We start from the raw sequence: 26,992 nt of genomic DNA on the forward strand, positions 1-26,992 counted from the left end.
TCTTTTGAGCTCAAAATTGTGCTTTGGTTTAACTTTCAAATTCAGTCACATACATGAGGTAGATACAAGGAAGACTGAGGAAAGAAACCTCAGACCTACATTCCCCTTAACATGGGTCCAAGTGTACACATGTACAGACCGTATGGGCAGGGTGACCATGCTGCACTTAGCTGGCCATCAACATTTATCCCATCTGCCCTTCTTGCAAGACAGCTGCTAAGCACTTCTTAAGAGAGTTCAGACATCATACTTTGCAAAAACAGATGATAGGGGTTTTAGACAGCCTAGGAGACCCACACACACTTATCAAAAGGTATCTAGTGGGTAACAACATGGCTTCATAGAAATGGGTGAGGGCTCAAACCAGCGTCAGGTTTCTCAGTAGTCCAGCCCGCTCGGGCACAGCATAGGCACAAACATGGAGATGTCCCACTCTGCTTCAGTAAGTGACATGATCCACACTGACACCAGTCAGTGAAGGTTCAGTGGCTAAATGACCAACTCAGAATCAAAGAAGGAAACCTGCAGCAGATGTGCTACATCTCACGTTAGTCCTCTGCCCGACTAGTCCATTCTTCTCCTGCACATGTGGAACTGACAGTGATGTCACTGGGAGTGCTGCACATTCTGAAGAGACCAGTATAGCTGAGATCATCATAATGCAAGGAGATACTTCTGCATAGTGCAGGTGCTTGTACATGCCATTCATTCACCAAAGTCAGTCTGTGCAGCAACCATGGAACTCATTTTGTTTCAGAAACGTGCATTGAATAGTTGGAAATTACAGCTAAACAGAGTTATTGCTTGTTGCTGTTCCTCAAAATTTGATACTGTTTGAACTATAAAAAGTTTTAATTAATCCTTGTGAATTAACACATGCATTTTAATGTCACATTTGCTTTTATAAGTTGACATTTGTGATAAGATTTCCATTAATAAAGTTTGTTTACTGACAGGCTTTTTGCTGCTCCTTCCCCAGCCACCAACATTGCAGGCAGCCAGTTTAATCATAACACTACTATTCATGAAGTGGTGAAGTATCTGTGCTCTAAGCCTGCTTTAGAATCTACTAACAGGGTATGGGATTAAATCATCATATGGCTTAACTTATCGACATGAAAGCCAGTACAGAATTTATATGGTGAAACAGTGTTTAAGTGTGAAAGAATTTATACAGCAAATCGTTTCAACTTGCTGTATGATGGCAGATTCAGCCACTCACTCACTGTCAAGATGCATAAAACTGCATCTGCTGCAACAGTAGTCAAGTTCGAAGGGACAGCCTATGTCATTAGGTTGTACGACAGTCAGCAAGTGTTCCCTATGGCTGAGAAACAGTTTCTGAATCAAGATCATCATAAAGTACAAGATTCTGAAGTTAAACCTCATCACATGCCTAGATATTCTCCTATCACTGCGAAGAAGTAATTTTTTAAAAAAAATTATATATTTTCTTACAATATTTATAGAAAAGTTTTGAATTATTTTAAATTCTATTTTTAAAAAAAAGCAACTGTGGATTAAACTTCCTACATAAAGCCTTCATAAATATTTTTTCTACAGTGCTGTAACACGAGCGTTTGACCTAATGCTCCTTTTTCTTAGATTAGACCAACAAAACCTTGGCAGCAGTTTCTGCACACTAGCATAAACAGCTGGGTTCCCTGTGGGCCCGAAGATGCACTTTAAAAAAAAGAGTCCATTGTAGACAATTTTCTTCCAGACCCTTATCAAAATGTTCATCCTGAATATCCCACTGATGACAGACAGTCCATACTCATTAGATGGACCTTATAAAAAGGCCTTTCTGGAGGCCCATCTTAGTTTGCCAAGGCCAGCTCTTAGTATTATTTTGTCTGTCTGCCAACACTAAGGTTTGCACAAAATGATGACCTTCAGTACCTTTGCTAAGGAACAGTGCAAATGACATGTTAGCAGCCAACCCCTGCTGATTAGCACGAGACTTCAGTGGGTTTAGCTGGCAAGCTGCTGCGAGCTTGGTTAACACATTTGGGGTATTGTTTGAAATCTCTGTGCTGTGGAATAGCACTTGCATGAATCAGCAAACACAGAGAAGTATCTGTATAGATGTGATATGTACAGAAGTCAATATTGGTCATTTTATATCAGGCAGTATATCTTTGTTTTCTTTTGTGGCTCGAGTTAGACTAATCGACAAGCCTGGATAAAAAGAATAACAAAACACTGTTCCTTTAGTTAGCTATTGTTGATTGCTTTCCTCTCACCAAGGGAAAAGCAGGGCAGAATGAGGGATTGGATCTTCCTCATTTGACCCTACGTAAGAAAGGAGAAAAAGGGTAAGTGAAAAGAGGCTATGAGCTCTCCCTGTTGGGATTTTGCCAAGTGTTTCTCACACATGACCAGCTAATGGAAAGACCAATGCCCAGAAATTTCATAGCCTGGCTCCCACTATTTCCACTCCTGCCTATAAAGCCTTCCGATTACCACCACAGAGGTTGTCTGTAAGTGACTGACCCTATGCTTTTAGCATGGGAGGGGACTTCCTCTTTTCCATTGTTTTTCAGGTAATTTCTGACAAAAGCTGGGTCCTTGGTCTCTGGGATATTTTTTACATTTTTAAAGGACATTTTTCCTACATTTATAAGGAGGCACCTGCTTTCTGTTAGGGACAGAGAAGGAGGGTCCTGATCTGTCAGTGTTTCATTTTTGCTAATAAAAATCTGCAGGTCAGTGTGATACTGCTAGTTCAGAAATCAACAATATGCCAGTAAGAGCTTACTGGGTTGAATCAAGGCACTAGAATGAACTCAAGGCATAACAATATGAATACAAATGAAGAAATTCAGTGTTTCTTGTACAAGTCCAGGGCCACCAGATTGCTACAAATCTAATGCATCTGCTTCTTACATTTCATTCATCATATAAACCAGCAAACTGTGGATATAGATTGCCATGGTTCTAGCTAGGAAAAGTGCAGAGGCAGGATCAGACCTTTACAGTTTGTTAACTCAAGCATCAATAGGACAGCCTTAGAGACATTTCCCCAGTCACTTATGAGAGGGATTCAACGGGTGCAGTGCAGAGTTAACATTATGCAAAAGGATGTAAAGTATCTGCTGTGCAAAGACATTTAACTGCTAGATGCAAAAGAAGTAGAATCAACCACTTCCTTCTCTGCCTGGCTCTGCCTTCTTTCTCACTGCAGAAGAAAAAGTGCTAGTATTAGCATTAGCTGTGTAAGGTAGCATTAGCCACTTTAAAAAGTGCAACTAGTACGTAAAACATTAGTCCATGTTCCACATCAGCCTAACCTGAACTGAAAAAGAAAACAGAGATGCCATCTAATGAAAGCAGCTTATCTTGACCCATATAGAAAAGCTACAGTATAGAATATGGCATTACCTGTTCTTCTCAAATGTTTCAACCATGCCACGCTGCCACCCCTGGAGAACCTCTAGTCACTAGAGAAGGAGTTTGACCCCACATCCAGACATTCTTTGGCCTCTGAGACTACTAATGAGCCCATCGGTCCTGTTTACAGCATGTCAGCTGTAAGCTAGAATAAAAGCAACAATCAATTATAGAAAGGCCCTATAAAAAATGTTAAATGCTAATGGCCTCAGATTATCTCAGCTTTTAGATGTTCTAGAAGGTTCAAGTCTCCATCTTTCCCAGCTTGCCCTGCCCTACTGCCCTTTCTTCCCTCTTTAGGCTTTCTATAGCCTAGACTCAAGTTTATATTTTTAAAGATTTCATGAAAGCTGCCGTATTATCACATACTTCACTGGCAAAGCTGCAAAAGCGAGCAAAGCTGTGGTTATCATCCCTGATATAAGATGCATAAGTTAAGATGCAATAGCAGTGCAAATAGCAAAGCAAGAGAATGCTTTAAAGAAAAATGTTGTCTGTTAAAACTTGACTTACAATAAGCCAGGCTTTATATTACTTTAGGAACAGCTGCTGAGAACTGCAGTGCCTCCATGTTCCCCAAAAAAAGTTAGTGTGTCCATTGGGTAGGTGAGGAAGGAAGAGGAAAGGATGGTGGAGACAGGGCAGCGCACAGCAGCCTTCAGGGGAAGGGAAGTTGAGTGGCACTGTAGTCCTCCTGGTGTGCAAACGCCTTTTCCCCTTTGGAAATCCAAGGAGGACATGAGCTATTCCTGCTCCCTGCTCTAGAACTTCTGCTCCTTAGCTGACTGGCACAGCTCTCGCTTTTAGCTCTGACAAGAGGTCACATAAGCACTGCTGAGTGTATTAATTACTGTGTTCACATGGTCACTGTGTCTTATTGCCCAATTATTTCATAACTGAGTGCTATGTACTGCGCCAGATCCAAGTACACAGCTCTCACTGACTTCAAGGGCTCCCTTCACGCACAGGTATGTTAGAATCTACGTTTTTCATCTTTATTTACCTGACCTGTAAATATTTTGGAGAAAATAATGGTGCTTTTGAACATTTGCATATTTGCCTTTTCTGCGCATTGAAGCTGTACTTACACATGTATCTCTTGCAGAATTCATTCATGAGGAAAACCATACACGTTTACAAGTTAATCATTTTCCTGAATGTGAAAAGCCAGGGCAGATCAGGATGTGCATTGTGTTGGCAGAGCTGCAAACTAGGCTGCTTTAGCGTTAATAGTAAATTTCCTAGCCTCTGTAAGACTTTTAATAGTTTTTGCAGCGAGTTAACAAGTAGCCATGGATATTTGCCATAAGTAATTGCAAAGCACAGGAAAAAAGTGTAATTATTAAGAAAAAAGTGGCTTGAGCTTTCAATTCAATAGAAAAAGAAAGCGTCCAGTGCTTTCTTTTAGCTTTCAGCTTCTGAGTAAAACAGATAGTCTACCTTAGTAAGAAAGAGCAGGGATTTCAAGAATCCACTGATCAGCACGTTTTATATTTCAAATGTTCCAAACCAACATCCAGTAAGATTTTGTTATGGCTGCTAGCTGTAGAATGTGGCTGAGTAGCTCACACTACATAGGCTCAAGCTTCAGCCACAGGATCAATGAGGCCAAAAACGCTCAGCTGCATAGAGCAGTGTGGCAAAGTATGCTTTAGCTGCTCCACCTCACCATCTGGTAGATAAACAAAACCAACCCTGTGAACCAGACTGTTGACTGGGATGACTGGCATGCTGACACACATTCTGCCATCCTGGTTTTGAGGATAGCAACATTTGGCAAGGGGAACATGAACACCTGAGAAAGAAGCTTTTCTCAGAACACAGAGCATTTTTTCCATCCACCTTAGGAAGATAAAAAGCAGTGAGAGCCTTACAATGACCCTTCAGAGATAGCCACCCCCACATCAGCCACTGGTGATAGCCAAGAGAAAGGAATCACTCTTCTGGGCTTATGTTTCATCAGACACTAGTATTCTTTCATCATTCCCCCTCACTCATTTTCTTTTGTTTATAAATGATGAGCTGCAACGCGTGTGTAAGCTACTTAACATTCTGCCTCTCGTCTGCCCCTCCGACTGCCTGTTCTTCTGTCATCCCCCAATTTGCTTCTTGTGGTCCCTTACAGAGTGCAAGTAGAAAGCAGGTCAGACAAATGGGCACTGTCAGATGACTAGTTTCAATTTATGGACATGTTGTTGTCTCTGTAGTACCATAGCAAGTTGTTGTTACAAATCCTTAAACGTTTGTTTTAGCCTGAAAGGCTATTAGACTTACTCGACTGGCAAAGGAGGCGGCTTTCTGCAGGAATTTCATCTGGTTAAGTCAACAGAGCTCTGCCTGCAGAGCACAGCTTCCAAACATGAGGCTTCATTTTGTATAATTGATTCTTCACCTTTTCCTGTTTATAAGGAAAACACTATTAAATGCCTAAACAACAACTGGGTTTTATTTTCCCTTCTCCCCTCACCTTTGCCCACACACTCCAACTCCAATCAGTCATTTTAGTTTCCAGTCATAACCAGCACCGGATACACATGCTTTATGTATTGATATGCTTCATACAGCCATGTGACAGTGTCCCATCATGCGATGAGGAGTGCACACCACACTGGGTGGTACTAATGGCAGAGAAGGGGAGTGGGATTTACAGCTCTTTTTATTCCCCCAGTAAAGCCACCACCAGTCAGTTACAGTGGCAAACAAAATACTCTGACAGAAGCATGACTGAAGTTGACAACAGTCCTCCAAACTTCAGCAGAGTTTCCAACAGTGTTCACAGTTTTAGTGAATTAATGGCAAGGCAAACAGTATCTGCTCAATTAGTTCTGTGGTCTGGTAAGGCCAGAATGACAGTTTTAATAGTTTTATGTCAAATCACCTGTCAGAACAACTGTCTGTTGCCTTTAGACTCCTGTTACATGTGTGAAACATGGTACAGTAAATAACCGTAGGCTGGTACTTTGTTAGTCCATATTATTACATATTACAGCAGCAATCTCAAGCAGTGCTTTAACTCTAGTCACAACAAAACCCTATTCAGATTTATTGGCTTAAACAAAGGGGTAGCCACTTCCTCTTGTTCTCCGAAAACAAAACCAACATAGCAGAGCAGAATTGCAGAGAAAAGAAAGTTCAGAATGGTCATAAACATACCAGAGGTGAAATCTTAATACAACTAAAATCCATGGCAGTTTTGCTACTGCATTCAGTGAGACCAAAACTTAACTTTCTATGTTTGGTTTTGTGTTGCCAAGTGAAACTAATAGAACAGATAGTGGTCATCATTCCTTCCATCCATATGGAAGCCCTTAAGTGGTGGCAGGACAACAAATGGGAATATATTATTAAATTGGGATCAAAGTGGGTAGAAGTCAAAGTATAAATTTCTCCAATAATCTGACCCATTCCCTTTGGAAAATGTCCCTAGGGAACTGTCTGAACTGACAGAATACAGAGCAGCCTTTAAATTGCATGAAGCTTACAGGGAATGGAAAATTGGACCCCTCCCCATCTATATTCCACACGTTATGGCTAATGTAAAGGCTTACATTTATTCCTATAGATATATTCAAAACACCTATTTTGAACAAATTGTAAAATCTTGCCCTAAGAAATGGGACCTCTCCCTTTTTTGAGAGGACACTGAAATTCCTACAGTGGCTACTACTTAGGATTTCTTACTGTAAAAAAAATACCACTTTAACTACTATGGGTGGACATCTGTCCTGATGAATCTGTCTAGCCAGGTGGTAGTAAGGTGTCCATTCTCACCAGCTGTATAGGTACTCTGTACTAAGGGAAGAAGTTCTGAGACTTCAATGGGATAACTCCTCCTATCCTAAAATAGGCATCTAAGAGAAATGACACCTTTGGAGGGCAATTCAGCCCACTTACTTTACACTATTTGCTATAAAGGGAGCACTAACTTTTATCCTCTAAATAACTAAAATTATATGAGAAGTATCTCATCCTAAGCTTTTACGTTTAGAGCATAGATGATCCAGGGTCTTTTCCTTTAAACTTCTTTTAGAAAGTATTTGCTAAGCAAATGTTGCTGTGACTAATCTCATTAACTCTTGGATTCAAGTAACTCATGGACCCAAGTAAGGCCATGAAAATGAGTGCTTTATTACCACGCCTAAGAAAAACAGTTCTAATACTGTTAAGCTGCGACTAGTTTCCTTTGCAACAGCAACTTATAAGTGTTCTGGCTCATAAACTCATGGCACGCAATAGCTTTTGCATTTTACGCTTTATCATGACACATGGATATTTCTAGTTCATTGTATCTGTAAGTGTTCAGTGCGAAAGCCTCAACAGCGCTTGGGGGTATTCTCAAAAATTCCTCAGTTATCTCACAGCACTCAGTTCAGAAAACAGGGTTAAGTGTAGAAGTCAGCAAGAGACTTTCCAATTTCATAAGGTCATCCTAGCCAGTTAGTTTAGGCTATTAGTCATGTGCCTTCAGCTGCTATTAAGCTTTTGGTTGATAGTTTTTCAATACTGTCCATTTAGTGCTTCCTTCCTGAACACAAGTATTTTCACTATTCCAAGGCAACAAATATTATAGCCAGATCTCTTTAGAAAGTACATTGCTAGTGGCAAGAAATTCAATGAGTGCCACAGTCTTATAGTTAATAGCTTATTTATTTTGCAGCAGTCGCCGTTTCTAATCACGTACCTCAAAACTTCATCCCAACCTGCTGTTTCTAATCACTAATGTTAGTGGTATTGCTTTGCTGATACATTCAAAACTTAATTTCAGTCTTCATCTAGTTTTATGCCATTGGAACTTGGACTTCCTTCCATAAAATTCCAGACACAAATAATCACAAAATATGTCCACTATATTAAGTATCTCAAAGTTACAGTAAAAGACTGTAACCACGAGAGAAGCCCGTTCTGCTTGGTGCTATATAGTCTAATAGGGCACGCTTACATTTCCAGCAAGGCATGACTGTATTGTATGAAGGTATACTTAAACGTGTAGACTGCAAGCAGCGTAGCACTGAAGCTACAGAACTTGGCACAGACTGCAAAGCCTGCCTGAAAAGCAAATTCAGAAAGATAATCTGTGCCAAATTCTTTGCTGCTGAATCTATACTGATAGCAGTATTTGATTGATGTTAATTAACTTAAAGCTAATTTAAGTATTTCTATGTAAGATGGAGTCATAATGTGATTGCTATGTAAATATCTTTGTACTAAGATATGGTACTTTCTTGTGGCTGCCAGAATTAAAGAAAGGTAATGTCATGAGAGAACGGGGACACAGTGAAGCCAGGTGGCTTCCTTAATTTCCTGCTAAAAATGGCATCCGCCTAACTGATACAAACTGCCTGGCATGAACAACAGTGAATGGGTACAGAAACAGATAATTTCTAATCTTCAGTCTCTATATATTTCAGAAGCAGCATCTGTGGTTAAGACAGCCCAACATACCTTACTTTCCTTTATCAGCACAGTATCAACTTCCTGTCAACTTCTTGTCAACTTCGCTTCCCAAATTCACCCTCTCATTTCCTCAATCTGAAAAACAATAACAGCAACTCAAAAGTTAGCAGAAGCAAGGGTGGCAATAGTATTAATGATGGATATTTACCATCTTATCAACTCACTTGAAGGGCTACGAAAGCGAAGCAGTACATAGAAGAGTTATTTCTCCAAAAGTTCCACTTAGTAATCTTTTCTGTCTACTGCCAATTACAGCTTCCCTCCCATATCTGCACTGCTGATTGCATAAGTCACTTGGAAGCTGACATCAGACCTTCAGCATCAGAAAGTGGTGGCATTAAGTAATAGCTGATCACTAGGTTCAAATATATACAAGAGGTCTGTTGTACTGCTGCTGTTATACGGTCCTCCGAATTTCTTCTTTCCAAACACAGTCTTCTGATACAGTTAACATCAATATACAGTGGTTAGTTATTCAGCTCCATCTGGGGACTGAAAAAGAAAACAAAGACAACAAACTTGTGAATACACAGTCAATTAAAAAATGCAACTTTTGAGGCTCTTTTGCTTCTTGATTTTTTTGTCAAGTCTTTCAACTGACTCAGAAAGTGACAGCCACGGACACTGTCATCAGAGTCTACAGCAGAAATACTAACACCCCCTATTTGAAAAAGGAACCATGGAAAACTAAAACTGAAAAAATTTTTAAAGGACTGATTAAAAAGAACTATTTCAACAGGAAGTTCGCAGACAGAACTCAGAAAGAAAAGCAAGTAAAAGAGAACAGACAGGAAAAGATCAGAAAGTCATGTTATATAATGTTTTGATTTAACAGTAGGTTGGCTAAATCTAGCGCATACAAATCCAAATTTTCCAAGCTTTAAGATTTCAAAAAGTCACACTCTTTCCTCAGTACTGTCATGAAATGTCCTTTCGAATTAGTCCCTTCTTCACAGAAATAAGTTGAAAATACATTTTCATGTGTATATCCACTGCTATTCTGTTGATGGAGGAACCCAGGAAGAACAAGTGGAAGTATATCAAATTCCTTTATCAGGCAGAATAGAGGAGTTCAAACAAGTACATAGCAAACCCAGTACCCTAAGTACTAGTGAGACTTTGCGCTGGTTACTTGGTTCTCAAGGGAATGACAAACTCTTGGGCAAGTCCTATATAGTGAAAACATGATATTTAATGTCTAAACATACAATTCTAATGTTTAGGTCTAGTTTAGAAACTAGATGTAAACTTTCCACACAAGGGAGCTCAAATCTAGGGGCTCATACTCAGATAGTTATCAAAATGTACCTGGCAAAGTCCTTGAAAGTGTATTATACAATCTACTTGTAGAGACTCCCCTTTATTGCCACAGTAACTCAGTAGGGTATTGGGGAAGAGAAGGCCTTATTTGGTCATTAAGGTTTCAAACTCGCTCCTATTGCCATAGCCCTAATTCCCACTGACTTCTGCTTGGAATTGGAACAGATTCAAAGCCCCTAAAAATCAGCTGTAATAAGGCTCAGCCATGAATGAAGCATCTGTGTTCAACTCCCTCTCTGAAACTGTTGAAGTAATCTAACACCAGATGACCAAGTTACATAATTTCAAAATAAATATTGCGTGCTTTTAAGTTATTTTGTCATTTTAAGTCCTCAATGGCAGTGGAAAGGAAAGGAAGCAGGACAGAAGATAATGATACTGTTAAGATTAACATTCCAAAACAATGAACTTATCCCAAGACTGCTAGAGAAGTTGAGAGCTTTTTAAAATACATTTATGGCTTTGTTGCCTCCTGGTTCGATCTTTCAGGTTTGCACTTTCTGTAATTACAAGTGCTTGAAACTTTCCATCTTAAATATGGGATCTAATAACTAAGTCCAGGAGCCAAGGCTTTAGAAATACACATAATAGCCTGAGATTTGGCATAATGCACATCATTGCAATTGTCATCAATGCATCTTCTTCCCGCAGGGAACTTCTGTGCCTCTACTACCATCCAACGGCGGGTTTCTTCCCAAGTCTAGCCAGTCACTGCAACAGAAATGTGTAGGTAGAATGATGTCTTTCATACATTACTTAGCCAACTGAAACCACAAAAATGCATTCCACAGTATATGAATTAATTTTGACAGACAGTCTTACAATGTCTGTTCTGCAATTTTAACAAACCTGCTGAGGATTTTCAGAGTTCAAGTATGCAATATCCTGCTGAGTACCGGAGAGCCTCATACCTTTCCACCAGCAGCTGGAAGACATCCCTTCCTCTTCTAAGCTCTGTGACACCAAGTCTCCACCTGACCCACACATCTTCTGCAGGAGTACTCACTGATGCTCCTTGAATCCGCTGGAGAACTGACTAGTGACGTAACTGAAAAAGTATCAAAGTTACTCTACCCTTGGTACTTCATCTAAAGAGTTGAAAGCTTGCTCAGGTGTAGACACAGGCAAAGACTATACATACAGCAATCTTACAGGCATCATGGGTCCAACTAAAAACATGGATCCACTTTTCTGGGTACTGGACAAACTTTATCAAAGGGTTTATCTTCACGACTGAAGGCCACAAAACAATTGTTGTTTGGACACAATATCACGGTTTGTCATTTGTTTTTATACTGCATGCAGATGAGACCCACTTCACACTAACTAACAGCAGCCTAAAGGCTAAGCAGAACTTCCTATGATGTGGAGGAGACTGAGTAGATGAAGACAGGACTTCAAAATCCTAGACAAGTTCCACAGCCACTACTCTATAATTGAAATGCCATCCTGTACATGAAAATACTGAATCAGACACCTTCTGATTCAGTGGAAAATAGGCTTTTACACGGTGGTATTGCCACAGCCTTCCCAAAAACATGTGTTCGGTATCCTTGCCTGGAGGTGACTTTGCTTTATGTATTACATAGTAAAATTGATATAGTGGAGACAAGGTATTTTGCAGCAGGACAATTAACAAGTAAGCTACTGAAGTGAAAAGACACCTTTTCTTGACAGTAAGACAAGGCTCCATGACAGGGTACTACTTGGCCCAAACACACAAACTAAACTGTTTTAAGAAGGAGCACAGTGTAAATTTGTGACATGAATTTACGCTTGTGATATAGTTCCTTGGTTTGTTTCACTTCGTTGCTGTCTCCAAAGCACATTTGGAAGTAGTCTTGATCACTGTTGACCAAGTTTGCTTGCACCCACGTGCACCTTACAATGCCATTCTGCTGTGCACCTGAAAGAACCAGGAAGAAATGTTTTCACCCAGTGTATCAGATGGCTTGTTCTGGTTTTTGGCTTGCTCTTCTCCTTTCACCTTTCTTTATATATTGGAAGTCTGACTACAACAGAGCTGGTTGGTAGGCTTGGTCTTGCCAAAAGTTGAGACCAGGATGAAAGCTTCTCAAGCTCAATCCAGCAGATATTGTTGAGTTTCTATGGAGGAGAACAATCTCATAACATAAGATGCAGTTTACATTTGAAAGTTACCTGGAAATTTATCTTAAAAACTATTTGCTGTTGCAAGGACATGGGACACTAATGATGTCCTTGATCTCTCCTACTTGTTCAGCAGTATATTGTAGTTGTGGGGTTTCTTCTCTGTTTTCAAAACAACTATCACAGATGGCACTGACACTGCAGCCATATTGTGCTTAATGATGATTGCAGGGTGTGCAATTGTAATCTCAGTACCAACAGGATATATCACCAGTCATCATTGTATGGCAGTAATGTACCCTATGTATTTATTGACCAGACCTCACTCAAGTCCTATTCTCAGCTCTTCCTTGACCACTGACTTTAAATTTATGTGACACTCTTCAACTTGTAGGAAAGCTCACTTCTTGTAAAACGCTGATATCCACAAACCACACAGGGTACACTATTGTGGGGGGTCACACGGATTCAAAGTAAATAAATTCAGCAGGTACATCTTGTGGGGAAAAATAACTGGGATTTGTTCCTTCCTTTTCTGATGATGTCCTCCTTCATAGCTACATTTTTTCTCCTCCCACATCCTTTCCATCCCATTTATCTGGTTTCATATATCCCCACCCTGTACAATAAGGTAAACAGACCCCAAGAATTTGATTCTCAGAAGTCTGCTTTCACTCATCCACCCCACTGTTTCCAAAACCTCAGAAGTGAAGAGCTATCAGCACTTCTCTAAGAAAATGGAAGAAAACACACAAGATGTCTTCAAGAAGTGAAATCCAATGCTTCAGAAACTAACCAGGGCACAGTGTGGCTGTCCAAATCCTGGAAACAGAGATGATCAGCCAGTAGCATCTTCTCCAGAAATATCCACTGTGCATCTGACAGTGTGAAGTCTACTTTCTTAATAAGCTCAAAAAACTCAACCCAGGAAGACAGGTTGAAACACTGAAAACTTTAGGCATGGATGAATTAGACACTTTATTCTGGAACAGTCATTAGACAATAAAGGACTCTTAACCAGGAAAAATAACTTTCAGCCAGCACAAGTCTGTGTGCATTCCTGCTCCACTTCCAGTCCCCCTGAGCACACCAGGGGCAAAAAGCTGGGAAAGTTAAAACAGTTCCCCCAAGCAACATAAGTTCGCTCTTGGCCTGCTGCTATTACAATAAAAGGCAACCTATTACAACCAGCTTTAGTTAGCTACAGCACAGGCTGTAAGAGCTGAAAGAGTCATCTCAGGCCTTGTTTAAAATCAATGGAGAAAACAGGCATTTAACGAGTGATTCATCTGGTTTATTTTAGACAGTGACATTGGGATGAGGTAAATTGTGCTGCAAAATGAAAAAAACAAGCCCTAGAAATGCCTATTTCCCTCCGTGCACAATAAATGAAGTCCAGACGAGGAATTGTCTGTATTTGGTTAGATGAATCCCACCCAGTAAGCCTGTGGCATATATTCACTTCTCTCAGAGACCTTTTGTTATAGCAGTTTCCATCATTTCCAGACTACTGGGTAGCCAGGGTCCCTCCACGATGAGCTCTAGATGGACAGTGGAATCACAGATATTCAAAGCTATTCTAGGATTTCTAAGCTATCAGATCCTACTGTGTGGACTGACATGGATCTGGAGGGTATGCCTTACCACGTAGAATACTCTACATGTAGAATACTCTACATGGTAAATGGAAAAGAAACAGATCAGAGAAGCTCTCTTTTCTAAATTGGGAACATAAACTCCCTCCCATTAGAGTCTTACAACAAAAACTAAAAGACTGAAAACTGCATGAACATATGCTACAATTTTCAAAGGAAAAAAAAAAAGATACTAAGCTGCATTCTTGATCAGAAAATCGAAATACAAGCAACCCAGAATCCATAACACAGCATGAAAAATAATCCCTTTTAGTCAAAGACCTACATCATCTTCCTCGCTCCGTTGTATAGCAGTACTGAACACCAATGGAGGAGAAGATCTGCTATGAATCTTCCTACTCAGAAGCAGCTATAGATGCCAAGGCCAGCACTTTGCCCTGCCCATATTGTAAGTTAAGCTTGATAAAGGTCTATTTTCTGAAAATCCAGCTTTATGTTATTTTGTATTAGATGGAAATTCCTCAAAATTAATTGCTAAAACAATTTCTGCATGTGTGGTAACAAAAACAATCACTGTCTGGTTAGTGCATACCATCACAGTGCTCTCTTTTATGCTCCCTCAAACAATTGGTACATATGGCAGATGGAACTGGCATATCTCTTGACTTCAACAGTTAGTACAAACACCTTATTTCTCCACCTGAACAAGCCCATAAGGGACATGATAGTTGCAGAATTTATGTAGTATACAACATGTGGCATTCACCATCAGAACCATTTCACCTGTAGGAAACCAGACTTCTCATTAGACTTTGTTATTCTTTGGTGTTCACTCATTCTGGGCATCTTGGCTCTGCTTATAGAACAAAGTCTTGACCATCCTACAACAGACAGGATCACTCCACTTACCAATACAGCTTTGCTATTTTGTAGATGGCTTTGCGTACTGCGTTCAGTTTGGGGCTCCCCCTCACAAGAAAGACATTGATGTGCTGGAGTGAGTCCAGCGGAAGCCTACCAAGTTGATTGGAAGCTGAAGCATATGATGTACATACAGAGGATGGAAGAACTGGGTTTGTCCATTCTTTAGAAGAGAAGACTTAGATGAGACCTTATTGCTGTCTACAACTACCTCATTGGAGGATACAAGGAAGATGGAGCAGGACTCTTCTCAGAAATGCACAGCAACAGAACAAAAGGCAATAGACACAAGCTGAACAGGGGAAATGCCAAGTACATATAAGGAAGTAGTCAAAAACCTGGTTGCCCAGAGCGGTTGTAGAATCTATGTCCCTGAAGGTGGTCAAGGCTCAAGCAGACAGGGCCCTGAGAAACCTGATCCTGTTACACCTGCTTTGTGCAAGGGACTGGACTAGGTGACCTTCCAGAGGTCCCTTCCAACCTAAATAATTTTATGATTCTATGATGGGAATGGGAAAAGGTGTGGAGAATACTAAATACAGCCTTGAGGAAGCAGTTTCTGTGGCTTTAATTCACAGCTTCCTCAGTTCTTGAAGGATACTCACTCAGTGTTCAATATTCAAAAGCAGCCTCACCTAGTTGCATGCCAAATAATGGCATGTTAATATAGTTGGCTCTATACATAGACACCTCAGACTGCCCACAAACCCCATCACCCTTCACAGCAAGTGATGACACCGCTGTCCTAAGGACAAGGAACCATCTTATCTGCACAGACAACTGAATTAGCCAGGCACACAGCCTATCCACATAGCAGTAAGGACACTCCTGAATGAGCTTTAAAACTCCAGCACTACCCAATATTTCTCCTGCTGGAGAATCAGCTGTTTTCATGTGTCCCCAGATTCAGCAATAACGACGCCCTAACAAGTGCAGAATGAATAGTTAGCACATTTGGCTTCAAGTTGAGTACTGCGCAGCATTACAGACAGTTACCAAGATCCTCTTACGTGCTACATATATTTTGCCAATACAATCTGAGGCCATGAAGAAATATATTGCCAACAGAAGCAGCCAAATGTGAATGCATTCTGCCAAAAGAACTTGCTAGCTGCACTATGCCAACAGACTGCTTGCCAGCTAGATCTCCTCATGCAGAAAAGGCCGCGGATTTCCACTGTCTTTCAGACTCTCTGTCAGATTCCAGTATTAAATGGATGGATTAACATTTTGCAACCAACATGGTGACACTGGATATCTTCATAACTGTTTTTAGTCACTAGTCAATACTAGTCAACATGTCAATTTACACCATCATCCGTACTGAACCATGTAAATACAAGGCTGCAAATATCCGGGAGTGCCTAATGAGACGATGTTAAACTCCATAAATGCGGACTTACTTGAGAAGCCTGTGAGGTTTCATATGCTGCTACAGACATTACAGGCTTACTACTCCAGCATGTACACCCAGCAGACACCATCCTGAAGCAGCTTTACAGGCTGTGCGTTAGTACAAATCAAAAGGACAGATACAATGTGCTACCAAAAATGGTAAGTCATTGTTTATGTTTCACACTACGATTTTGCCTTTTGCAGTCCCAACAATAAAACTACCTTGCTGTAAAACTAAGTAGTGATTCAGAGTATTTGAAAGTTCTCTGAAAAGATGTTTTTGTTGCTGTTTACTAATCCAATGAATAAGGAACTTTGTGGGAACGTACTGATCCCAATTTAACTTTTTTGGAGGGTTTGAAAGTCTATCCAAAGAAAGAGAATAACCTAAGAACAATCTGGTGCTGAACCACATAAAAGATTCAGATGAGGCATCTGATTCGCCATTTTCCCACAACATTTAATGCTCAACATTTAATTTATCAGATACATTTTGTGTCTTCAGCTTCTTCTATCTTCAAGAGAAAAGCTAAACATTAGAAAGTACTTTAAATTTTTTGTTTATTAAGAGGGACTTTATTAATGAAAAGGTATGGGAGAGAAGATGAGGTAATTGCTGTCAAACCAACAAGTTAGCACAAGGAAGCTACAGTTACCCTGGAATCCTCCCTGCAGAAACTATAGTACATCGGTGAACCTGCAACAATTTTGGCCACACCTTCTTTAACATATTCATAGCAAGACATCTACAGCAAAACAAACAAACAAACCAAATCTTCTGTCAAATGAAACACTCCAGCAGATCATCTTCACCCCCTCAGGAGAGGATGAGAGAGACCAAGTAGAAGACAGATGTGTAGGCAGGTTACCCGAAGGACTACATGACAGCACTCAAATACTGTGATGATACATATAGACTAAAATGTGGGCTCTGTTGAAATAACCGAAGAGCCAATGCCTGCCTTAAGGTAGCAATGGGGTTTGTATGCAAAGAGAAATAAGAAACTAATCAATTATAGACCCCATTTCTTATGCCTATACTAGGATACAAGCAAAAATGCAAAAATTTCCATGATGCCCACCAGAAATATTGTAACAATGTCACAGAAAAGTTGACCTTGCAAGCCACATGAGCAAAATCAATCATTTGTTCTCTGTGGTAAACACTATACAGTATTTACAATTAGCATTAATACAGATAAATGAGAACTACTGGTATCCTGTAAAATTGATACTGGTCAGACATATTCAATAGTGAAATGGTTCCATCCATCTGAGTTACAGTTAATGATCCCCACTGCAATGAACTCCACTTAGATGTTCTCTGTTCAGGATCCTAAAGCTAGGAAAGCTCTCACCTTCCCAAATGTGTTCTGATTTAGATCCCATCAGTAACTAAATCAAGTTGATCAAAACCATTAGGAGAAAAAAGAGACATGAAAACAACTGCTGACTTAGAGAAACTACAGTCTACCACCTCTAAGGCAGCAAGATGTTTCAGGAATCCATTTTCATAATGTAGCAAAAGAAATTCTGCTCATTTTAGGAGAAAATCTGAAAGAACATATTTTCAGGGTGCACTGGCTGAGGCTAAAAATGAGATGGATTTCCTAGGGCAGCAAGCTTGCCAAAAACTAGGGTGAACCTCATGATTTCCTTGAAGCCATTCAATAACTGGTGAGGAAACATGAGGTGTCCATCACCAAACTGCCTAGAGAGACCATTTATACATATTAAATTTCTGAAGGTAACAATATACTCTGTAGCCCTGAAAGATGAAGTCATTCCTGGAAAATCTAATCTAATTTTTAAAGGGATAATTCAAACTTAATAAGGAAACTTACTAAATACCATTTGCCTTCTGCAGGTCTTAGTTCTTTGAGAGGCATCAGCATGAGAAAACAAACACTAAGTTTCTCTCCAAGTTTCAAGTTGTAACAAACTAGCATTTTGAAGAAAGCTTTCTATTCCTATTACTCAATATCCTTCTTTTAAATGTTTGTACAGATTATTAGGCAAACACTTGCAAAGGCCCTAGGTAATTAGCAAATATGTTTAAGGAAATATTATACTTAAAATATAAATTGAATCATGTTTATAATTTAAAGCCTTTCAGAAATCCTCTTTAACCACCTCGTTTTACAAGTTAGTGAGAGATTTGCTTTTGACTTTAATGATTACAGGATTGGCTCATCCTGACATGAGTTAAGACATCCATCCTTTAAGGGATCTTGTTAGAGATGCACACATACTCAGTAATACTTGCACCTTCACTGAAATACTTTTCCTTTAAAAAGCAGCTACCACACAGTCACATGGAGCACATAAAAATACCATCAAAGTAAGTACAATGTAAGCCAGCCCTCTGACTCTTCAAGCGTTTGAGCTTTGGTGTAGTTCTGGTTGAAAAATGTAGCTATTCAAGTTTTGTGTTGTTTAGATCAATAGAGATGGATATTCTTCCCACCTACTTATTCTTCCCACTTTAACACTGTTGTGAGGAGATATTTCTGATGTCCACCTACGGCAGAGAGAATCTGGTCTACAGCCCTTTTAAATCTCAGTACTCCAAAAGACATTTTCAGATAATTGTTACAGACAAATCTTTTTGCAGTACCTGCTGTTCATGGTTTTACCTATGCCCCACCAACAGTTCAGGTCTGAAAATCACCACTCTAACCAGTATTTCTAGGACACCTTCTCAGATTTTAGGATAAATGCTAAGACCACGCTCCAGCCAGGTCTAGCTATAGGCTAGCTGGGTAACACACGAGTTCAGCTATGAATTCAGATATTTTTGTTCATTGAGCTTATTGCTTTAAAACATGTGGTTCAAACTAAAGAATTAACAGAATGACTCAGTAGAGTAGAATTAAATCAGATCAATTAAAAAAATAGTATTCCTGTGGCATATAACACACAAAAAATAAACATTTTATCACTTAAATGTTAGCACTGACTAGTACATGAAATTGAAGGTAACCTATAATGTTTTTTTGGCTGCGGGCAGTAGTTTTCCCATTATGGCCTTATTAAACTCCAAATAGGCAATGTAGGATGGATGGGAGAAGGATATGTTGGAGACTTCTTGGGGTTATGTTACTTTAAAGATCCACCTCCTCTGAAATACTATTCAGAGCACAAACCAAGCAGGGGCAGGGTAAGATGAGATTGAGACAACTAGTGTGGTATTCCTTCAGCGTGTTTTCTGGCCTGGGGGTGGGAGTATAGTGATGGCTTGGGTAAATCTTGGTGGATGTTTCCTTGCCGAATAGTACCTGTAGAAACTGTAAGTCCTATTAGCATTGTCTTGAGTAGACAGCTCTTGTTATACGAACTTTGATAATCAAAGCTAAGCTTATCTTTTGGGTAGTTATCTCTTTTCTCTTTTTTTCCCCCCTTAATTAGTGGTATTTCTGGGATAGTGATGCTGTGCTATCACTTCTCATGCCTCTGGTGACTGAGACAGGCTAAGGGCTAACTCTGGCTTAATGAATGTTTTATGTGCTATTCTGTGAGTGCAGACTGCAAGCTTTCTCAGAGTCTACAGGCTTCCCTTCTTGTTTTAAGCTTTTCAGGGAACTGGCATGTTATAATACATATCTGCACTGCTGTCAACTAAAGGCCTGTTTAGGCCTCAAGACATCAAGCTCAGGATGACATAATTTGAGCATCTGAACAGCCTGAACTGGAGTTGTAAGCATTTTTTTCCTCTTCTTAGAAGGAGTGTCTGAGACTGGCTTTTCTTCCAGCATTAAGTACCTCAGCCGGAAGGACCTATTTTTACTGAAGAACAGTCTGTATGTCTGAGAACTACGAAAATTGTTTTCTAGCTTTAAAAAGAGTATCTATGAAAACTTCACTAAAACTGCATGTGTTAAAAAAACACTTATAAAGTAATTTGAGAAGCTGTTATTCTTAAAATATAATGGAATAAGCTTGAAACAATGTTCAAATTATACAGAAAGCCTGCTTTAAAATGGCATACTGCATACAGCTGTGCTTCTTTAATCTTGTTTTGGAAAGATGAACAGTGTTGTTAACACCTGTTCACGCCTTGTAGTATGGCATTTGAAACTGGCAGCACTAGGTTCTCTAAAAAGCCAAGCTCTATTTTGCTTTTTAATTAAAACGCTGTGGTAAAACTTAAAAAGTTTGGACCATCTACTAACTTTGATCCACATCATTTCTGACAGAAAAGGATGAAATATGCTTATTGTAGGATAATTACATTCTCTTTAATTAAGATACTGCTTTATTTGATGTTCTTTTACAATACCATCATTATTGCTTCTTCATACAGGCATAAATGTATGTTTAAACACTTAAACCTGGAAATCTGACTTTAGTGTCATCAGTAGATCACAGTTAATACAGGAGTACAGGACACTCATACCCTAAGGCTGTTTTTGAACTGCCTGCAGAATCAAATGTAACTCTGCATTATTGGTCTACTCCCTTTGACCTCACTACAATCATTCCCTTTTATCATGTGATTTCTCTTCCTGTAATTTAAATATCCAGGAATCCTGTTTCCGAAAGTCAGCTTTATCCACTGGACAGATAGAACATTCTTTTATGGTGCAAATGGCAGCATTGACAGCATACAAAAATAGCTGGAAAAAGGGCATTGATTTTTTATTTTTCACCACACTCAACTGCTGGAAGCAGCCTAATACCAATAATAGTGATTAACTTTTTGCATATACTAAAAGTAATTTGTTTTAACTGTTATATATAATTTTATTAATTCTATTCTATATATTTCTGTATCAACAACTTTAAAGGCAACAGCTGTTGGTGTACAAGCTGTTGTGCAAAGTACATTAGATAATTTGTGGAATCAGTCTGTTCAGTTCTTGCTCTGAAAACATAAGGATCTTTACTTTTATCTCTACCAGAATTCTATTCCTGGTTGCCACATCTCTCCTACCCTCACTACTTTCCTTATGTTATTCCACTTTGTCTAAGTGCTATTAACAGTCATTTCTTGGCAACTTACTGAAACTCTTTGCAATCTTAACTTTAGTAAGGCCTTTGACACTGTCTCTCTTTAACATCCTCATAGACAAGCTGACAATATAGGGTTTACATCAGTGGACAGTGAGGTAGATTGAAAACAGGAATGGCCAGACCAAGAAGGTTGTGAACAGTGGCACAAAATCCAGCTGGAGGCAAGCCACTGGTGGTGTATCCCAGGAGTCAATACTGGGGCCTGTACTGTCTAACACTCTCATTAATGACTTGTATGAAGGGACAAAGTGCACCTTCAGCAAGTTCACGGATAATACAAAACTAGATGGAGTGGCTAATACACCAGATGGGTGCACTGCTTTCCAGAGGGACCTTGACAGGAAGGAGAAAAGGGCAGAGAAAAACCTCATGAAGTTCAAAAAAGGGAAATGCGAAGTCCTGCACCTGGGCATGAATAATCCCAGGCTCTAGTATAGACTGGGGGCCGACCAGCTGAAAAGCAGCTCTGCAGAGAAGGACCTTGGGGTCTTTCATAGAATCATAGAATCGTAGAATCATTAAGGTTGGAAAAGACCTCTAAGATCATCGAGTCCAACCGTCAACCCAACACCACCATGCCCACTAAACCATGTCCCTAAGCACCTCATCTACACGTCTTTTAAATATTTCCAGGGATGGTGACTCAACCACTTCCCTGGGCAGCCTGTTCCAATGTTTAACCACTCCTTCAGGAAAGAAATTTTTCCTCATGTCCAATCTAAACCTCCCCTGGCGCAACTTGAGGCCATTTCCTCTCGTCCTATCACTTGTTACTTGGGAGAAGAGACCAACACCCACCTCGCTACAACCTCCTTTCAGGTAGTTGTAGAGAGCAATGAGGTCTCCCCTCAGCCTCCTCTTCTCCAGGCTAAACAACCCCAGTTCCCTCAGCTGCTCCTCATAAGACTTGTTCTCCAGACCCCTCACCAGCCTCGTTGCCCTTCTCTGGACACGCTCCAGCACCTCAACATCCTTCTTGTAGCGAGGGGCCCAAAACTGAACACAGTAGTCGAGCCTGTGCGGCCTCACCAGTGCCAAGTACAGGGGCACGATCACTTCCCTACTCCTGCTGGCCACACTATTTATTTCTGATCCAAGCCAGGATGCCATTGGCCTTCTTGGCTGCCTGGGCACACTGCCGGCTCATGTTCAGCCAGCTGTCGACCAACACCCCCAGGTCCTTTTCCACCAGGCAGCTTTCCAGCCACTCTTCCCCAAGCCTGTAGCGCTGCATGGGGTTGTTGTGGCCAAAGTGCAGGACCCCAACCTCATACAGTTGGCCTCGGTCCATCGATCCAGCCTGTCCAGGTCCCTCTGCAGAGCCTTCCTACCCTCGAGCAGATCAACGCTCCCACCCAACTCTGTGTCGTCTGCAAACTTACTGAGGGAACACTCGATCCCCTCATCCAGATCATTGATAAAGATATTGAACAAGACCGGCCCCAAAACTGAGCCCTGGGGAACACCGCTCATGACCAGCCGCCAACTGGATGTAACTCCATTCACCACAACTCTCTGGGCCCGGCTGTCCAGCCAGTTTTTGACCCAGCGCAGAGTACACCTGCCTAAGCCATGAGCCACCAGCTTCTCTAGGAGAATGCTGTGGGAGACAGTGTCAAAGGCCTTACTGAAGTCCAGGTAGACCACATCCACAGCCTTTCCCTCATCCACTAGGCAGGTCACCTGGTCATAGAAGGAGATCAGGTTGGTCAAGCAGGACCTGCCTCTCATGAATCCGTGCTGGCTGGGCCTGATCCCCTGGGTGTCCTGCACATGCCTTGTGAGCGCCCTCAAGATGAACCGCTCCATAATCTTCCCCGGCACCGAGGTCAGGCTGACAGGCCTGTAGTTCCCCAGATCCTCCTTCCGGCCCTTCTTGTAGATGGGCGTCACATTGGCAAGACTCCAGTCGTCCGGGACCTCCCCCGTTAACCAGGACTGCTGATAAATGATAGTGAGTGGCTTGGCGAGCTCCTCCACCAGCTCCCTCAGCACTCTCGGGTGGATCCCATCCGGCCCCATAGACTTGTGAGCATCCAGGTGGCGTAGCAGGTCGTTGACTGCTTCCTCTTGGATTATGGGGGGTTTATCCTGCTCGCCGTCCCTGTCTTCCAGCTCGGGGGGCCGGGTACCCTGAGGATAACTGGTCTGCCTATTAAAGACTGAGGCAAAGAAGGCATTAAGTACCTCAGCCTTTTCCTCATCCTCGGTGACAATGTTCCCCCCCGCATCCAATAAAGGATTGAGATTCTCCTTGGCTCTCTTCTTGTTATTAATATATTTGTAAAAGCTTTTTTTGTTGTCTTTAACGACAGCGGCCAGATTGCGTTCTAGCTGGGCTTTTGCCTTTCTCATTTTCTCTCTGCATGACCTAACGAGATCCCTGTACTCTTCTTGAGTCACCTGCCCCTTCTTCCACAAGTGGTAAACTCTCCTTTTTTTCCTGAGTCCCAGCAAGAGCTCCCCGTTCAGCCAGGCCGGTCGTCTTCCCCGCCCGTTCTTCTTACAGCGTATGGGGACAGCCTGCTTCTGCACCTTTAAGACTTCCTTCTTGAAGATCGTCCAGCCTTCCTGGACCCCTTTGCCCTTCAGGACTGTCTCCCAAGGGACTCTCTCAACCAGCGTCCTGAACAAGCCATAGTCCGCCCTCCGGAAGTCCATGGTTGCGGTTTTGCTGGCCCCCCTCCTTACTTCACCGAGAATCGAGAATTCTACCATTTCATGGTCGCTAAGCCCAAGACAGCCTCCAACCACCACATCTCCCACCAGTCCTTCTCTGTTTGTAAACAGCAGGTCGAGCGAGGCACCTCCCCTGGGAGGCTCACTTACCAGCTGTGTCAGGAAGTTGTCCTCTACACACTCCAGGAACCTCCTAGACTGCTTCCTCTCTGCCATGTTGTATTTCCAGCAGATGTCCGGGAAGTTGAAGTCCCCCACGAGAACAAGGGCTAGCGATTGAGAGACTTGTGCCAGCCGCTTGTAAAACGCTTCATCCGCCCCTTCATCCTGGTTGGGTGGTCTATAACAGACTCCCAGCAGGATATCTGCCTCGTTGGCCTTCCCCTTCATCCTTACCCATAAACACTCGACCATATCATCATCACAATCGTTAAGCTCTATACAATCGAAACACTCCCTAACATACAGGGCCACCCCACTGCCTCTCCTTTCTCGCCTGTCCCTTCTGAAGAGTTTATAGCCATCCATTGCAGCACTCCAGTCATGAGAGTGGACCAACATGTTGACCATGAGCCAGAAATGTGCCCTTGCAGCAATGAAGGCCAAAAGCCTCCTGGGCTGCATTAGGAACAGCATTGCCAACAGGTCAAAGGAGGTGATCCTTCCCCTCTATTCAGCCCTGGTAAGACACAGCTGGGCAAGACAGAGACTTACTGGAGTGAGCCCAGCAAAGGGCAACTTGGATGATTAAGGGGCTGGAGCATCTGACGTAAGAAGAGAGGCTGAGAGAACTGCAAGTGTTCAGCCCAGAGACGAAAAGGCTCAGGGGGATCCTATCCATGTGTATAAATACCTGATAGGAGGGAATGAAGAAGAGGCAGCCAGGTTCTTCTCAGTATTGCCCAGTGACAGGGTAAGAGGCAATGGGCACGAATTAAAACACATGAAATTCCATCTGAACACAAAACCATTCTTTTACTCTGTGAGGGTGATCAAACCATGGACCAGGTTGCCAAGAGAGGCTGTGGAGTCTCCATCCTTGGACATACTCAAAACACAACTGGGCACAGCCCTGAGCAACCTGCTCTAGCTGACCCTACTTGAGCAGGGGTTGGACTAGACGGTCCACAGAGGTTCCTTCTAACCTCAGCCATTCTGTGAATTCTAAAACAGATATACTGCTAACATTTTCATTACCGTTTCTCCTTGTAAAAGCTACATGGGAATGGGATGGAAAAGAATCACCTCAATCTCCAAGCTGTCATCTTCTCAATGTTAAAGTGTTGCTTTCTTAAACTAATGAGTCCTAAATGAAGTCAGGGCTCCCATTCTCACACCTCCTACTTGAAGGTTACGTGGTTTTAAAAACCTTACTCTAATTTATTTTAGTCTAGTTCACACCCACATGTTCTTATCCCCACATTGTTTTTCAGCCTAAGTATATTTTCCCCTCCCATATATTTATAGAGATGTGGGCTTATTTAGCGCATGAAAACAAAGCTTTTACGGGCTCTTATAATATGCTGTCCATTCATGTGATCACCCTCATAGCCTTTCCCTGCACCTGCTCCAGTTTTAATTCATCCTGCATGAACACGGAAGAGCAGAATGGTACACATTATTTCTCAAAAAATTTATATTAATGCCTTCCTCTCTGTTCTGTCTACTGTAAACATTTCCCCCATTCTTTGTAGGTAACATCATTTGATTACTCCTGCCAGACTAAATGGGAGAAATTAATGTAACAGAAGACCCACGTGCTTGCCTGCACTGTGCTTACAGTCCATACTACTGTGGGTAACAGATGTGAGGCACCTTTCTGCATCCTCATCACAATCCTCATCACAATCATAGGGCTAAGTCATGCTGGCTGCAGCCATTTCATTAAGATTTTGCTTCCAGGCAAAAATCAATTGAAGTCTTTTTATTATAGTTGTATTTCCACCCATGTGCATTCTCTAATGCTGCAGACTGCTTTTCTCAGGAAATCTTCAGCAACCTCTGTAAGATGTCCTAAGAAGTAGAAAGATCTTACCCATGAAAGGATCTGATTCAAGTTAGTCCAGCGCATACCAAACTACTCAGCAGAGAGTAGGTGGGTTTGGCTTTCTTTAAACAGTAAACCTGCATTTTAAATCATGTCTATGAGAAATTTTTTCAAATTTGTTCTCTGCTTGTACCTAGTTCTCTGTAAATACAAAAAGATAACATCTGGATTAAAATTTTCAAAAGTAGCAGAAGTGACTTAGGCTCATCAGTCACTTATGAAAATGGGACTTCGGAGCTTTGAAATTTCCATTCTAAGTAAGTTTCTAAATTAGAGAAGACACTGAAACAGAGCTTCAGCAGTAGAGTGGGCCATTTGATAAGCCAAAAATAGCCATTAGCAAAGCAAATATAACTCTAAAGAGATGTCATCTATTTAGAAGAACTTTGGAAGGTAGGTGATGGAAGGAGGGGAAAAGCTAATGCAGAGATCACTTATAACATATGATGTAAATGAAATATGATTCCATGGCATCTTGAAGCTTGGGATATATTTGTTCATGAGATACAAGCTCATAATCTTCTATATAGAGTTAGGACAGCCTTGTAATACTACATTTTTTTGCCCACCCACCCTCCCTAAAATTTTGAAGGAGAGTGAGGTAAGAGAGTTATAAAACAAAGTGGGAGAAATTACTCTCTTATACTGAGCAATCCACTGGCAGTTTTGTGCTCTTTACTTCTATTTGTAGTTACACTGTTTTCAATAAGACTTTGTTTCTGTCCTGACATTTATCATGCCATTACAGCCATTAATACCTGAAAGCCTATTTTCAATCCCCTATCACTATCATTCCTCCTATCTGCCATTTATTGGAGTGAATATACGATGTGAAGAGTGGTGGGAGGTGATATTTTTTGTTTGAAAGTAATAAAGTCTACAGAACTAAAATAAGCTGCAAAAGTAATTCCCACTTTCTGTCTTTTGTAACCACAATTCCACCCTCAAATATTTTGCTACTTAGAGTGAATATGTATGTTGATAGGAAGGACACAAATGGCAATCCATTATTAGGTAGGCTTACTGTAGCTAACATTAGAGTAAGTATCAGTTCACTGAGAACTTA

The 26,992-nt window shown here is 41.1% G+C and overlaps 1 long non-coding RNA gene across 1 annotated transcript in view; it reads right to left on the reverse strand.

The window, feature by feature from the left end:
* LOC143158488 (uncharacterized) overlaps window positions 1-26,992 on the reverse strand; it is an 80,871-nt gene that overhangs the window by 33,614 nt on the left and 20,265 nt on the right. Inside the window, exons 2-4 of the long non-coding RNA XR_012995015.1 lie at window positions 9,012-9,339; window positions 8,836-8,922; window positions 5,668-5,791 (exon numbers count right to left, since the gene is read on the reverse strand). This is a non-coding gene — a long non-coding RNA (uncharacterized LOC143158488). The remainder of the gene's footprint in view (window positions 1-5,667; window positions 5,792-8,835; window positions 8,923-9,011; window positions 9,340-26,992) is intronic.

The sequence above is a fragment of the Aptenodytes patagonicus genome, chromosome 1 (genome assembly GCF_965638725.1).
Source record: "Aptenodytes patagonicus chromosome 1, bAptPat1.pri.cur, whole genome shotgun sequence".
In the NCBI taxonomy this organism is placed as follows: Eukaryota; Metazoa; Chordata; class Aves; order Sphenisciformes; family Spheniscidae; genus Aptenodytes; species Aptenodytes patagonicus.